This window comes from Myotis nattereri, assembly GCF_964212035.1.
Source record: "Myotis nattereri genome assembly, chromosome: 10".
NCBI classification, from domain to species: Eukaryota; Metazoa; Chordata; class Mammalia; order Chiroptera; family Vespertilionidae; genus Myotis; species Myotis nattereri.
This window is the reverse complement of record NC_138085.1, coordinates 65,526,006-65,539,187: the sequence shown is the minus strand read 5'-3', so window position 1 is coordinate 65,539,187 and position 13,182 is coordinate 65,526,006.

The following is a 13,182-nucleotide window of genomic DNA, read 5'->3' as shown; positions in this document are numbered from 1 at the left end:
CTCCGCCCGGAGGCCGAGCCGGGACCTGGTTAATTAATTTTCTTAATCCGCCTTGGTCCCTTCCTCCTCCAGTCGTCCGCCTGGGGATGGAGGAGGCGACAGGAAAGGGCGGCGTTTTCCGGCTGCGCGGTCCCAGCCTCACCGTGGGCCCGTGCAGGGGACTGGGACCTGGGAAAAGGAGGGCGCTCCGGGCCAGGGACTCCGAGGCTGGATGGAAATCCTGGCACAAAGCGCAGCCCCTCCGGGACCTTGACTTTCCAGAGCGGTATCAGCTGTGGGTCATCGCCGCAACGCCCTGGGGTCCGTCTGAAACCTTAGAGTTTGCCGGTTGAGCCAACGTTGTAAACCACCGCTGACGTTAGGTGAAGTGAAAAGGAAACGGACACAACTGCTCTGGAAAACAAAATACTAGGGTGGAGCGTTAAAAGCCTCAAAGAAAATAATAGTTGGCAGGTCAAACGGCCACGAGGTTGGAAGTCAAATACAAAACTCAGCCGAAGTGATGTTAGAAATCTGACAAGCACAACAGTCCCTGAAGATAAGAGACCAGGCATTGTTTCCCCTCTGCCAATGGCAATTGCTCCCACGTTTCCTTTGGCAGATACCTGGGTTTTTACTCCAGATTCCTGAGAGTTTTACTTGGGGTTCATATTTCAAAATATATGTTCCACTTGGCACTAATGTATATGTTTTATGTATGAATTTATTGGAAAATATTAAATGTTACTGGCCCACTTACAGGTATTTTTATAAATATGCATAGCTTTCATTGCATGTGGCATTTTCATAAGTACAAATAGTATATATATATACATATATATTAAATACCACATGAAAAATTCCTTTTGCACATGTTTTGTGTGTAGAATTGTTTTCATTTGCTCTATTGTTCACTGCTGTTAACAACACTTTATTTCCACGTGACTACATAAGTAACTGCTTTTACAGCTTCTGCAAGCATAAAGTGGCAGGTTCTTTGAGGCAGCCATTTAATTCCAAAACCTAATTTTTCACTTTTCTGTACTGTTCCTCACTTTCTGGAGACTTTCCCTCTCTGCCTGTCCTTCATGAGGTTTCCCATCTGGGCTCCAAACAGTTTATCCAGAACCTGCCCCTTCAAGGGCCTGGTGATGCTGATTTGATTTATCCGGGCTTCTTTGATGCTCTACATTATTTATTTGTAAGGAACATCTTTCTTGGTACCGAAGATCGCCAGCGAGGGAGAATGCCCTTATATAGTGAATGATCCTTTCAGAGGAATGCATTTCCTGTGCTATGATGGCTTTTAGGTTTAATGGATTTTCAATACAGAAGAGAGAGAAAAGCTTGGCTTTGGGAAAATTTTCAGGGTTCTGAGATGCTGCTCTGAATTACGGAGAGGCCTAGCCTGAAAAATTGGTGGTAACCTTAGAAGCCTAAGTGAGACTAAGACAGTGGACCTAGAGAAGATATTTTAATCAGGTTCAGCCAATGCACTAATGTCTGTGGAGCAAGCAGCTGTCAGGCCCAAAGGCGGGCTGTTTTTCTATTAGTTCCAACTGTGGGAGAAGTGCCAAGAAGCGTCAGCATTAAGCACCCTTGCTGTTCAGAAACCTGCAATCTACTTAAGGGGCAGAGAGAACATGCCAGCGAAGGCAAGCAAGTGCTGACTAGAAATATTCTAGTCTCTTGCCACCAAATGTGGTCCTGGGGCAAGCAACACCCAAACTCCCTCCAGCGCTACTGCTTTGGAACCTTCATTTTAATGAAACGTATGTGGATGGTTCCTGCGCACGGTTGACGTCTGAGAGTAGCGCTTCTCAATCTCTTAAAATCACAGACTCGTTTTAAAATCTCACGGGACTATGAACACAGGAGAGCACACACAGAGAATTACACATAAACTCTTTCGCATTCAGTTTCAGAGTTTTCCCGAACACCAATCTATTGATGGCGAGAAAGTCCTTAGACTGGATTTAGGGGAGGATTCATACAGGAGGCAGAGCTTCAATTAAGCTTTGAAATACGGGAGAAATGGAATGGGGAGAGAGGTCCAGAAGGGCAGGAGAAATGCATCCGTAGGTGGGCTCAGGAGACGAAACAACAAATATGCATTTTTATCTGGAGTCAGGTGGCTGTAGCTTGATAGCAGGCGTTCCTTGCAATTTGTTACCATCCTTTGAACCTCCAAAAAATGAAGCTGAACTGTAGACTCGGTGGTCCTTCCACTTCAGGGGCAAGGGCCCCTTTGACAGATGGTTTTATGGAGGACTCATTTCCGATTGCTTTCCGTCTCTCATTCTGCCCTGGCCACAAGGCCTTCAGGCCTTTCCAGAACCCCAACAGTGCCTGGGGCACTCCATCTGCCTGGCCACTTCTTCCCCAGGTAACCAAAAAGAATCCATTGTCTTTATTCAAATGAGACTTCTGGCTAGAGGCTGTTCCTCAAATAGCAGCCCTTCCCACATTCTCTTTCCCAGCCTAAAGCAGGAAGAATACAATGTACCTGACATTATATTTATTAATAAATTCATTTATGGCCTGTTTTCTATATAATGTGGATTTGGTGTACTGTTGTATTTTCCATAACTAAAGTGGGGCCTAGCACATAGTAGGTAATCAATAAATATTTATTGAATAAACAGACCCCTTGACTACAACTTGCAACGAGTATAAAAGCTGTGTTCACAAACTCCATTGCTCCAGAAGTAATAATATATTAAACATTCCTGAAATATACCACATGTATGCTGAGACTGAATTTTCAGCCACTTTTCTTTAGTCTCTAGCTGAACAAGAAATACTAAACACATGGAACATTTTAAGTTATAAAATTCAAACATTTTTAAGTAAGGCTTACAAAAAATGCCTTTAGAGTCCATGTATAATGCATAACTATTTCTCTTCTGGCAAAGCTGAAGCACACTCATGTGTACTCAGCTGGGGTTTTCCTCCAAAATGCCACAGTCAGACTGAATTTGTGTGTGCATGTTCTCGATGACCCCCTGAAGTTAGCTTTAAGGAAAAACGTTAGAGAAAGCTGGAAGTTTAGAGCACTTTGAATGAGAATGTCCTTGTAACTGGAGGATTCCCTTCTTTGCCACCCCAATTAGAATGTCACCAATCCTGAAAATAATGAATTTGGTTGAACAATTGCCAAAATCTAAGGAATTTCTAAGCACTGACTTCCTTATAGATAAAGGACTTCAGGTCACATCTTGGTTAGGAGATCAGTTCCGCCTAATCAAATGTAGCAGTTGATACACACTGAGTGGCCAGATTATTACGACCACCTGACATTTATAGGAAAATTAGCCGTACACTGCATCGTATGGGATATGGAAGCCACAGGCCTGTTCGAACACCTTTGCTGTCTGCAGTTACCAAGAGAAAACATCTCCAATTCGCACAGAAACACAAGGATTGGACAGTCGAGCACTGGAAAAAAGTCATTTGGTCCGATGAATCACGTTTCCAGTTGCATCATGCAGATGGCAGAGTGAGAATTTGGCAGAAACAGCATGAAAACATGCACCCCACATGCATGAGTACAACCCTTCAAGCTGGTGGGGGCAGTGTTGTGGTTTGGGGCATGTTTTCCTGGCATGATTTGGGCCCTTTAATTCGTGTGGAACAACATCTGAATAGCACAACATACCTAAGTGTCGTTGCTGACCAAGTTCATCCTATCATGTTGATGGCATATCCCAATGGAGATGGCTTCTTCCAACAAGACAATGCGCCATGCCACGGTGCTCATATTGTGCAGGAGTGGTTTCAAGAACATGAGGGAGACTTTACCTTGCTTAGGTGGCCCCACAATCACCAGATCTCAATCCATTTGAGTATTTATGGGACCAAGTTAAAAGAGCCATCAGGCAGCTGGTTCCACAACCATCAAATCTCACAGAACTGGACAGTGCTATTCATCAGGCATGGTGTCAGATTCCTCGCATCGCCTTTCAACATCTCGTGGAATCAATGCCAAGAAGAATCGCCGCAGTATGAAAGGCAAAAGGTGGCCCAGCGAAGTACTGATGGGGTGGTCATAATAATCTGGCCACTTGGTGTATATGAGACTCTGTGAGCAGGCGGAGCGCAGGCTCAGCATAGAGTTCTGAGCAGGTTAGCCAGGAGCTCACAGTAACCACCAAATCCTAGGACTCTTGGCACTTGAATTAGCCTTTGAACTCAGGCTGCACCAATTTCATTTGTGGAGAAGGCCTTCAAATGTGATGCATGCTGGATGCTGATTGTTGACTGGAAACCAGGGACAGAAGTCCCTGTGCACAAAGGACAGGCCATCTCCTCAGAAGTTTATTACAGGTCACTTAATTTGGACTCCCACAAAGAAAACCAGCAAAAACAACAAGGAAGGACACCCAGAACTGTCCTTGCTTTTTACTTCACTGAGAACATTCCATAGGGGATGTTTGAAAACCACAGTTGGTAATAGTCTGCCCAAGGTCACTTAGGCTCAGGCCCAGGACCTTTTGCTGCCCCTCACCCTGCTGATGTGCCGCGCTCTCCAGCTTGCCTCTCCCAGCAGGTGTAGTAGATGCTTCCAAGCCCATTTATTTGCCTTTGTTGTCCACTCTCTCGAAACTATGACTATGGTATTTTCCTCACGAAACAATGGCTATGGTATTTTCCTCACGAAGAAGAATAGGTTGGTAGGTGTGTGGCCTTGAGAGTGCTTTGAGCTGCCTCATTACTGACTGAACAGGTTGGAGCAGGAAGGGGGAGGAGCCATTTCACACATTCAATACATATTTATTGAATGCCCATTCTGTGCCAGGGAATTGGGTCAATCCGATTGGCACTCCTCTTGGGCTAGCCTACATTTCTCTTATTTCCAAACCTGCTTGACTGAATGTGGAAACTGTGTTCCAACGGCCTTCATCTTAACCCTCCAGGCAGGACATCTAGGTGCCCCTGATTGTGCACAGTCTGGTCACTTGTCTGAGCAGAAGAACATGTTATGCAAATGAAGCATACACACAAGAGGCAACACTTTTTTTTTTAAATATATTTTATTGATATTTTACAGAGAGGAAGGGAGAGGGACAGAGAGTCAGAAACATCGATGAGAGAGAAACATCGATCAGCTGCCTCCTATACACCCCCCACTGGGGATGTGCCCGCAACCAAGGTACATGCCCTTGACCAGAATCGAACCCGGGACCCTTCAGTCCGCAGGCCGACGCTCTATGTATTGAGCCAAACCGGTTAGGGCAAGGCAACACTTGGTAACCCTAAGCTTTGCACCTTCACCCAGAAATGCTGTGAGATTTACATAAATTAATACTGAAAGCTGAGCTTGTGCAAAGACAATTGTCTTCTTTGTGGCTCTATATTAAAATCTCTGTTTCTAGGCTAACCTAAGACTTCCTTGTTGGTTTGTAAAGTCCTGTCTTTAAGTTGTTCCTCATTATGGGGTCTGCCTAGAAAGCAAAGAATTTTGCACATCCATTCCATTATGTTGTAAATCTTAGGACCTGCTGCACAAATCTGCTTGCTAGTGAATAGGTCCTAATATTCTTATTGTTATTCAGCTTAGGTTTGTTGAACAGCAGAGTATAAAGCACTGTGATAGATACTCAAAACATGCAAAAATGAATATGCTTCCTACATGGAAACAGCTTAAATTTTTTAGAGACCATTAAATGAGTGCACAAATATTATTATAAGACAGTATATGATAAATATCATCAACTCCATGATATTTTCCAAATGTCAAATAGGGACACATATTTTGATATGTTCTCTGACAATGAAACATGTATCTAAATTGAGACCATCTGGATTATCTGGGTTAGATGGTCCAGTAATAGTGATATTTCACTATACATTAGTGGTTTTGAAGTTTTTCCCTTTTTAAATGGAATTTTAGGAAGGTTCCTGATGTATGTTAGGGGTGAAGGCATAGCTGTTCTGGCTGAGCTATAGTGGGAATCCTTTCTCCTCTTAGCCCTCCACCCGTTCACCAAGGAGTTTCTTGAAACTCCTTTCTAACTCTAATGGGCTCCAAGAGACACATCATCATGGTGAGATGATCAGTAAGTAGAGAAATTGCTTCTGGTTAGGGTGATCAGGATGGCCTGGTGGAGGAAGCAGCATTTGAAGAAGGTATAGGGTGATCTTTGGACTTTTTATTGCATAGGGCTGGAGCATGTGGTCTAAGTCCACCTATATCAGGCACAGATCTTCATAACCGGTAAAGGCCTCTATAGAGGATCAACACTCGATTTGTGAGACTCACGGTAGTGAAGGATCTGAGGTTTATTTCTGGCCTCCTCTGTCTTTCCTCACTCCTCCTCCTCTTCTTCTCTATCCCACTATAAGGAACTTCCTGCTGTCTATTTGTCATCTCAGAGCCCCAGCAACTCTGGACATTTGTTCTCTGCCAGAAGCAGCACATACAGGGGATTCTAGCATTTATTTCTTTAGCAATGGGCCCAAGACACACACCCCCAAGGCACTGCCACAATGGATGAGCACCACCAGCCTTGGGGAATAATGTACCTCCTTTCAAGGAGGGCACAATTGTCTGAAGGAAGTGCAGGATGACAGGGAAAGTAACTTCTCTGCACACCAAGTAGTTGAAGGACTTTCTCTTGGTTTAAATACTGACCCTGGCTCTACCTCCCTCTTCCCTTCCCCCACACAAATCTGTGTTTTCTGCTCATTTAATACATATATTTGGAGAATGGTTAATATGTGTAAGACCTGTACTAGAAAGTGTAACACGAAGTTGAATTAGACATACATCTCTCTGATCTTCTCTCAAGGAACTGACAACCTAGTAGAGGAGGTAACCTTTGCACATTAATAATGCAGCAAGGTAGAGCGTGATCATTGGAAAGAAGTATTACTGAGTAGATAGGAGAATTACTCCATTTTTTCCCTCCTGCCTCGTAAAACCTATGAGTTCATTTGCCTGTCATTCATACTTTTTGTTTAAGGTCTCATCCTGTCTCACCTGGATCTTTCATCTATAACCTCTCCCCAGCTCCAATTTGACTAGTCACCTAGTCAAATAGATTGGACCTCATGCAGCTTCTCATAGCCATCAGGATAAAACAGCTGGCTACAAAAACAAATGAACAAACAGAACCCCAAAACTTTCATGCCCTGGCCCTTGCCTATTTCTCCAACCTCATCTTCTAAGCCATCCTCAGGTCCCAAACATACTGAGTTACTTGTGGTATTTAAAACATGTCCTTTCACCTCTTTGTGTGGGCAGTGCTGCCTCCTCTTTCTAGAATGTTCTCTTCTCTGCCTTCCATCTGACTGCCACCTCTGTATTCTTCAAGGCTCACCTTTCCTGTGAGGAAGTGAGGTCCTGTTGGCTGGGCTACTGTCTCTATTCTATTATAGCTCCTCGACTATGGCTCCGTGACACTTTTTATTTTCTGGAATGTACCCCCTTGCCCCCACCCCCCATCTTTTGTATACTCTTACTCATCATCCAAGACTCCCCTTTGACACCCCTCCTCCCTATAGTCAGAGTAAATCTTTCCTCTATGTATCTCTCTGTTATAGTTCTGAGTTGCATCTGACTTGTGTTAGTTGCTAGCATGTTTTGGCTGGCTTTTGGCCTGATTGTTAACCATTTCAGAATAGGCAGCTAATCTTCATCTTTTATTTGAGCACAAGGTCTGGCACAACACCTGTTGATTGTTAATTACCCTTTCCGTGGTTACTTGGGCCTCTAGGCAACCAAACATCTCAAGGCAGATGCAGAGGCAGCCCAGTTGGCCCCATTTCTGGACATTCTAGCAGGCAGGCTGTGCCAGTGTTTATGTGACTTAATGAGCCTCACACAACCAGGAAGTGTAACATACGGCGTGTTTATTTCTCCTCTCTAGATACCTGTTCTGCAATCATGGGCAAACAGAAAGAAAGAATCCGAAGCAGAATCTGAAACGTAAAAAGGCTGCTTGTCAGCGGCACCATTGTTTTCTGCTGGAGCTAGCCGGGCAGCCTGGGCCGCACATTCCTGGGACGTGAATAACATCAGTTGTGATTACACTTCAGTATCTCATCCATCACCAGCCTGCGAACATCGAATATAGCCTAATTAGGAAATGTGAAGGTCCCTTTGCCGGGGATGAGTGCTGGGGAAGCGCAGGTCCCCGTGTGTTTCCCGAGGTGGGGGCTTGTTGAGGTTCACACTCAGGCTTGCATCCTGCAGTGCTCAAGGGTGGCCCTCACCAGTCTAGTTCACATTCCTGTCATAATCGCCAGTAAGCCACGATCAGACACCTTGGATTCCATCCTCTATTACACTCTTCCATAAAGGCATCGCAAAGGAGATATATCAGGACTGATAAGTCAGTCATTTAAGGTAAGTGATGAACTAAGTGACGAACGCTCAGCCTAACACATTTTTTGTTTTTTGTTTACTAGTTTTGAGTGGCCTCAAATAGGAACTCTGGATTTGTTGACAATTGGCTTCTCATCTTTTATTGGCTTGTAAATGTGTCTTTTCATGCACAGCTCTTAAAAGGCAGTTGAGGGCTGCATTCTACCTTCCAAAGTGTGGAGAGCACAGGACTAAGTAAGGATGTCTGCAGGCCCAGCCATACAGAACGAGACACCCTTACGGTTCCTTTGCATGGAAAAAAAACTCCTGGCTCTTCTCTGTACAAAATGCTACTGCGTTGGAATCCCCACTTGTCACACATGGCCTTTAACTTGTTGTGTTCATTATTCAGTCCTCATCTGACATTTGTACCTGCTGTGTGCTGACATCCCTCACCCCTATGGTGCCCTGGCATTTACATGGTGACTGGCCGGAGCAAAGAAGGCTGTGTCCCTGAAGCAGTGAGAAGGATTCAGCTGCTCTGGGGGTGAGCACCTGGTTGAGGGCACAGAGGCCCCAACAGACTGAGCTAACCTTAACTCTATTGGAAAAGGTTTTGTTTTTTTGGTCAAACCACCCTCTGCCAACTCAGTAAACATTCCTATAACCCAGGGGTGGGCAAACTTTTTGACTCGAGGGCCACAATGGGTTCTTAAAATGGACTGGAGGGCCGGAACAAAAGCATGGATGGAGTGTTTGTGTGAACTAATATAAATTCAAAGTAAACATCATTACATAAAAGGGTATGGTCTTTTTTTTTTTTTAGTTTTATTCATTTCAAACGGGCCGGATGTGGCCCGTGGGCCGTAGTTTGCCCACGGCTGCTATAACCCATAACCTGCCTTGATGATGTGTGAGCTTCAATGACATGCTCCATGGTTTTTTGCTGCTGGGCATGGGGGTCTCAGATGATCATTAGAATTATTGATTTGTCTTGGATCATGGTTAAGTCACCCTAGAGTGTCATGATAGTTGGCCACCTGTTTCCAAGTGTCCTCTGTCCTCATTTCATAGACCAGGGCTTCTCTGGACTCCTAGGCATGTGGTCTGTCTTCTGATCATGTTTAATTCTGTTCCTGAGGGCTGGCAAATGGCTTTGGCAAAGATCCTCATGAAATATTGGGATAATGAATACCACCCACTGCGTTCTGTTCACCGGGCTCGGACCATGATTGGGGTATCCGGCTACTTCTGCCTTTTAACCTGATGTTTGCCTGCTCTATGACTGGACACTACTTAATTCCCTTGGTTACCATGCCCTACCTGCTTGTTGGAATTTCTATTGTCACCCTAACCTCAACCTGTCTCCACAGCTCCACCTTGCTCTTGCCTCACTGAGGAATCATGAAATTTTTTTTTTTAAATATATTTTATTGATTTTTTACAGAGAGGAAGGGAGAGAGATAGAGAGTTAGAAACATCGATGAGAGAGAAACATCGATCAGCTGCCTCCTGCACATCACCCACTGGGGATGTGCCCGCAACCCAGGTACATGCCCTTGACCGGAATCGAACCTGGGACCTTTCAGTCCACAGGCCGACGCTCTATCCACTGAGCCAAACCGGTTTCGGCGGAATCATGAAATTTGATAAGGGAAGATATTGTCATTGTTACTACTCTTGCCTTACTCTTAGGGAAACTGAAGTCCAGAAGGATGAAGTGACTTGGCCAACCAGATATCTAATACCCAGTAGAACCAGGCCTTAACCCAGGTACCCTGTCTCTAAATAGTTTGCTCCTTGCCCAAATCTATGCTATTTACTCTAAAAATCTTAAGGGAGGTTTTGAAACTTAGATGTGATTTAAAAAAAAAAAAAAAGTAAAAATATACGGAAATAAATCTTTCACTGTCACTCTGATCAGCAAGTGGGCTTCCATTGTTTGTAGCCATGCATTTCTTCTGCGTCTATCCAGGTCTTTGAAACAGACAAGCTGCTGCTTCCTGCATCCGATGCAGCTTGTATGTGGGTGGGAAATCATGACAAGGTCTACAGATGCCAGGTGTGAACCAATTACCTTTCAAAAATTTTTGTGGTTCTTTAGAATGGAGACTTCATATTCCCAAATAAAGAATGATATAAATGATGGTTAGACTCGTGGGTTACCCCACAAAGGTTGCTTGATGAATGAGGCAGCTGGAGTACATATTTCTAGTTCATGAGGTAGCAGAAGTAATGCATAGGTTTTGCCATTGCAACATGGCCATCAAGGCCCTGATCAATGAAGCCCACGGAACTGTCTCCCGACAACAGTGATGCTGTCACTATTGGCTCTAGCGTGCGTAGGGGTGGTTGGGAAATATCTCGAATTTTAATAGCTGAGAGCTGGTTTGTTAGATAAGAAGTGAGAAAGTATTCTAAATAGAGGTCAGGTGGTTTGAAAAAAAAAATGTGGAGATGTGGAGTAGAAAAGGGGCAAGAAAAGAGAAATTCCAAAAACAACAAAAAGGTGTGAGCAGAGGAGTTGGCAAAAGTCCGAGTTATCCAATGGTGGGAAATAAAATCTGACAAGGAAATGGGAACTAATAAAGGGACTTAGAGAATGTGGATTTAGAAGGTTAAGGATTTATAATGTGAGAGACAGAAGACGATTTGGCAGAAGAATTTTGAATGGCTTTGGATAGAGCAAGCTCAGCTTTAGAGAAACGTATTAAAGAAAAGTCTATATAATAAAGCCTAGGTGACCTAACTAGGGATAACCAAAGGGCTGCCAGGTCAGCCATGGATTCTCACCAATGGGGGCCAGGGTACATCCCAGGAGCGGCATAGGATCTGGGGAAAGGGCCCTGTGGGGAAGCTAATCCCGGGAAAGTAAGGAAAAAAGCCATTCTGCAGAGAATGGCTTTGGTGGAATATGCCTCTCTTAGTCCGTGCCCTATTTCCAACATTAGAATGGGAGGAAAGTTTGACTAGAATAGGATTTGGTCCAAGATAAAGAAAAGCATGTTAAAGAGTAGCAATTAAGTTGATGGCACAGCTTATTCTCAAAGATGTCATAATGGACTCCTTTGTTGGTTTGTTTGTTTGCAAAAACCTGGGCAGGGTCTGGAAGTAAAAGAATAGGAAAGGGAGATTGATATCTCTCTGTCAAGAGTGTAAAACTGCTATTTCCGTTGTGACCCGGAGCAAGCTCTGTAGATCATGGTGCCTTTAGGGAAATGTTTCTCTTCTTTAAAAGGGATTTTGAGTGTATTTGTTTTGCGAGGGTTGAGTGTCCCTGTTGTTTAGATGAAAGTCTAAAGTGTTGTTTCACATTGAACAACTCAGTCTTTGGAGGAAAATACCTCTGTGAGCTATGTCTCCTGGATTTCTCTACTTGGAGGTAGAGGATTATATTTTAGGATAACACCAACCCCTTAAATGGAAGGATAAAGCTTCCTAGAGGAAGGTAGAAATTTGCAACACAAGGAATTGAAGAATGTTTTTTCTCTATTTCAGAGGAGGGACAGGGCAGCAAGGCTAGGAACCAGGGGACCCAATGACAGGATCTATGTAAAGGATTTAATTTGCTTTTTAATTTTTTTTTCATAGAACCTGGGCACAGTGATGTTTAGGGTCATGGTTAATATTAAAAATTAAAGTGATTGCCCTGCTCGTGTGGCTCAGTTGTTGAGCACCGACTTATGAACCAGGAGGTCACGGTTTGATTCCTGGTCAGGGCACATGCCCAGGTTGGTTGTGGTGTTGGTCCCCAGTGTGTGTATGGGGGGCGGGGGGAGGGGGAAGGGCGTGCAGGCAGCAGCCGATCCATGAAGGCTTTTCCATCTGCCTTTCCATTAACATATTGGAAGAATAGATTTCTCAGGATCCTAGAGTGTTGAGCACATATGTGGCTGAGGCTTTCTTGGAAATGCAATACATGTGTTCTAGAAGAGTTGAAGAGGAATGGAGAAGGTGGGAGCCAGGAGGGATCCACCAGAGGGACCCTCACAGAAGTCAGGGAGGAAGCCAAGTCAGGAAATCTTTTCTCCTCCTCGGTCACTATAAGGAGGTGGGAAAAAATGTATCTATGAAGATGTAGAATTTCAGCAGGACTAGGTATTGCCATTTCCATTCGCCATTTATGGATATTATTTATTGTGTGTTGCTTCCTATTAATTAAACTTGCATTAAAATAACCTTGCGGTGAGAGAGTTGGCAAGAAAAACATCTTTTCTTTATTTCATTACTAGGCAAGTTGGGGCTGTTGGCAGAATATCCCAGCCAAAGCAGTATTTTATTAAACTAATTACCTGGAGAACTTGCGACAGGATTTACTGTGGTGGGTGTTACACGTAGATGAGGAATTTTCAGTGGCTGTGGAGGTCTCAGAGGATTTACTTTTGAGATGGGCTATCTGAAGAAGTAAGAGTTAACAGTTTGGGGTGTGGGGAGAGGAAACGGAGCCTGAGATAGTGTTGTCGCTGCAAAGTTAGAAGAAGGTTTTGGCAATGCTTCTAATCATGTCATATAATAACAGGAGGCTTGATGAAGGGAACAGCTGATAATTTGGCCTTAATTTGATTCCATTTGAAATGTTGATTTACATTTCTGTTGGGTTTGCTCCATCTACTCCTCTAGCCTTTGAAAATGGTGTCATTTAACTTCACACGTGAGTTCAGCTCCACCAAAACCTCCTCTTCTTGTTGGATAGGTGGGGCAGGACCCTAATCCAGTCTCACAGACCCCGTATCTGGAATGATGAGTATTGCTTTGGACAGCTTGTCCTTGCTTGTAGCATCCACTAACACCACTGCTTAAGTGACTTTTATCCTCATACCCTCTTTCTAATCCTACATCTCTATTTGTCTGTAGGACAATGTTATTTGAATGTGTTTATATATATTGTATTTAAT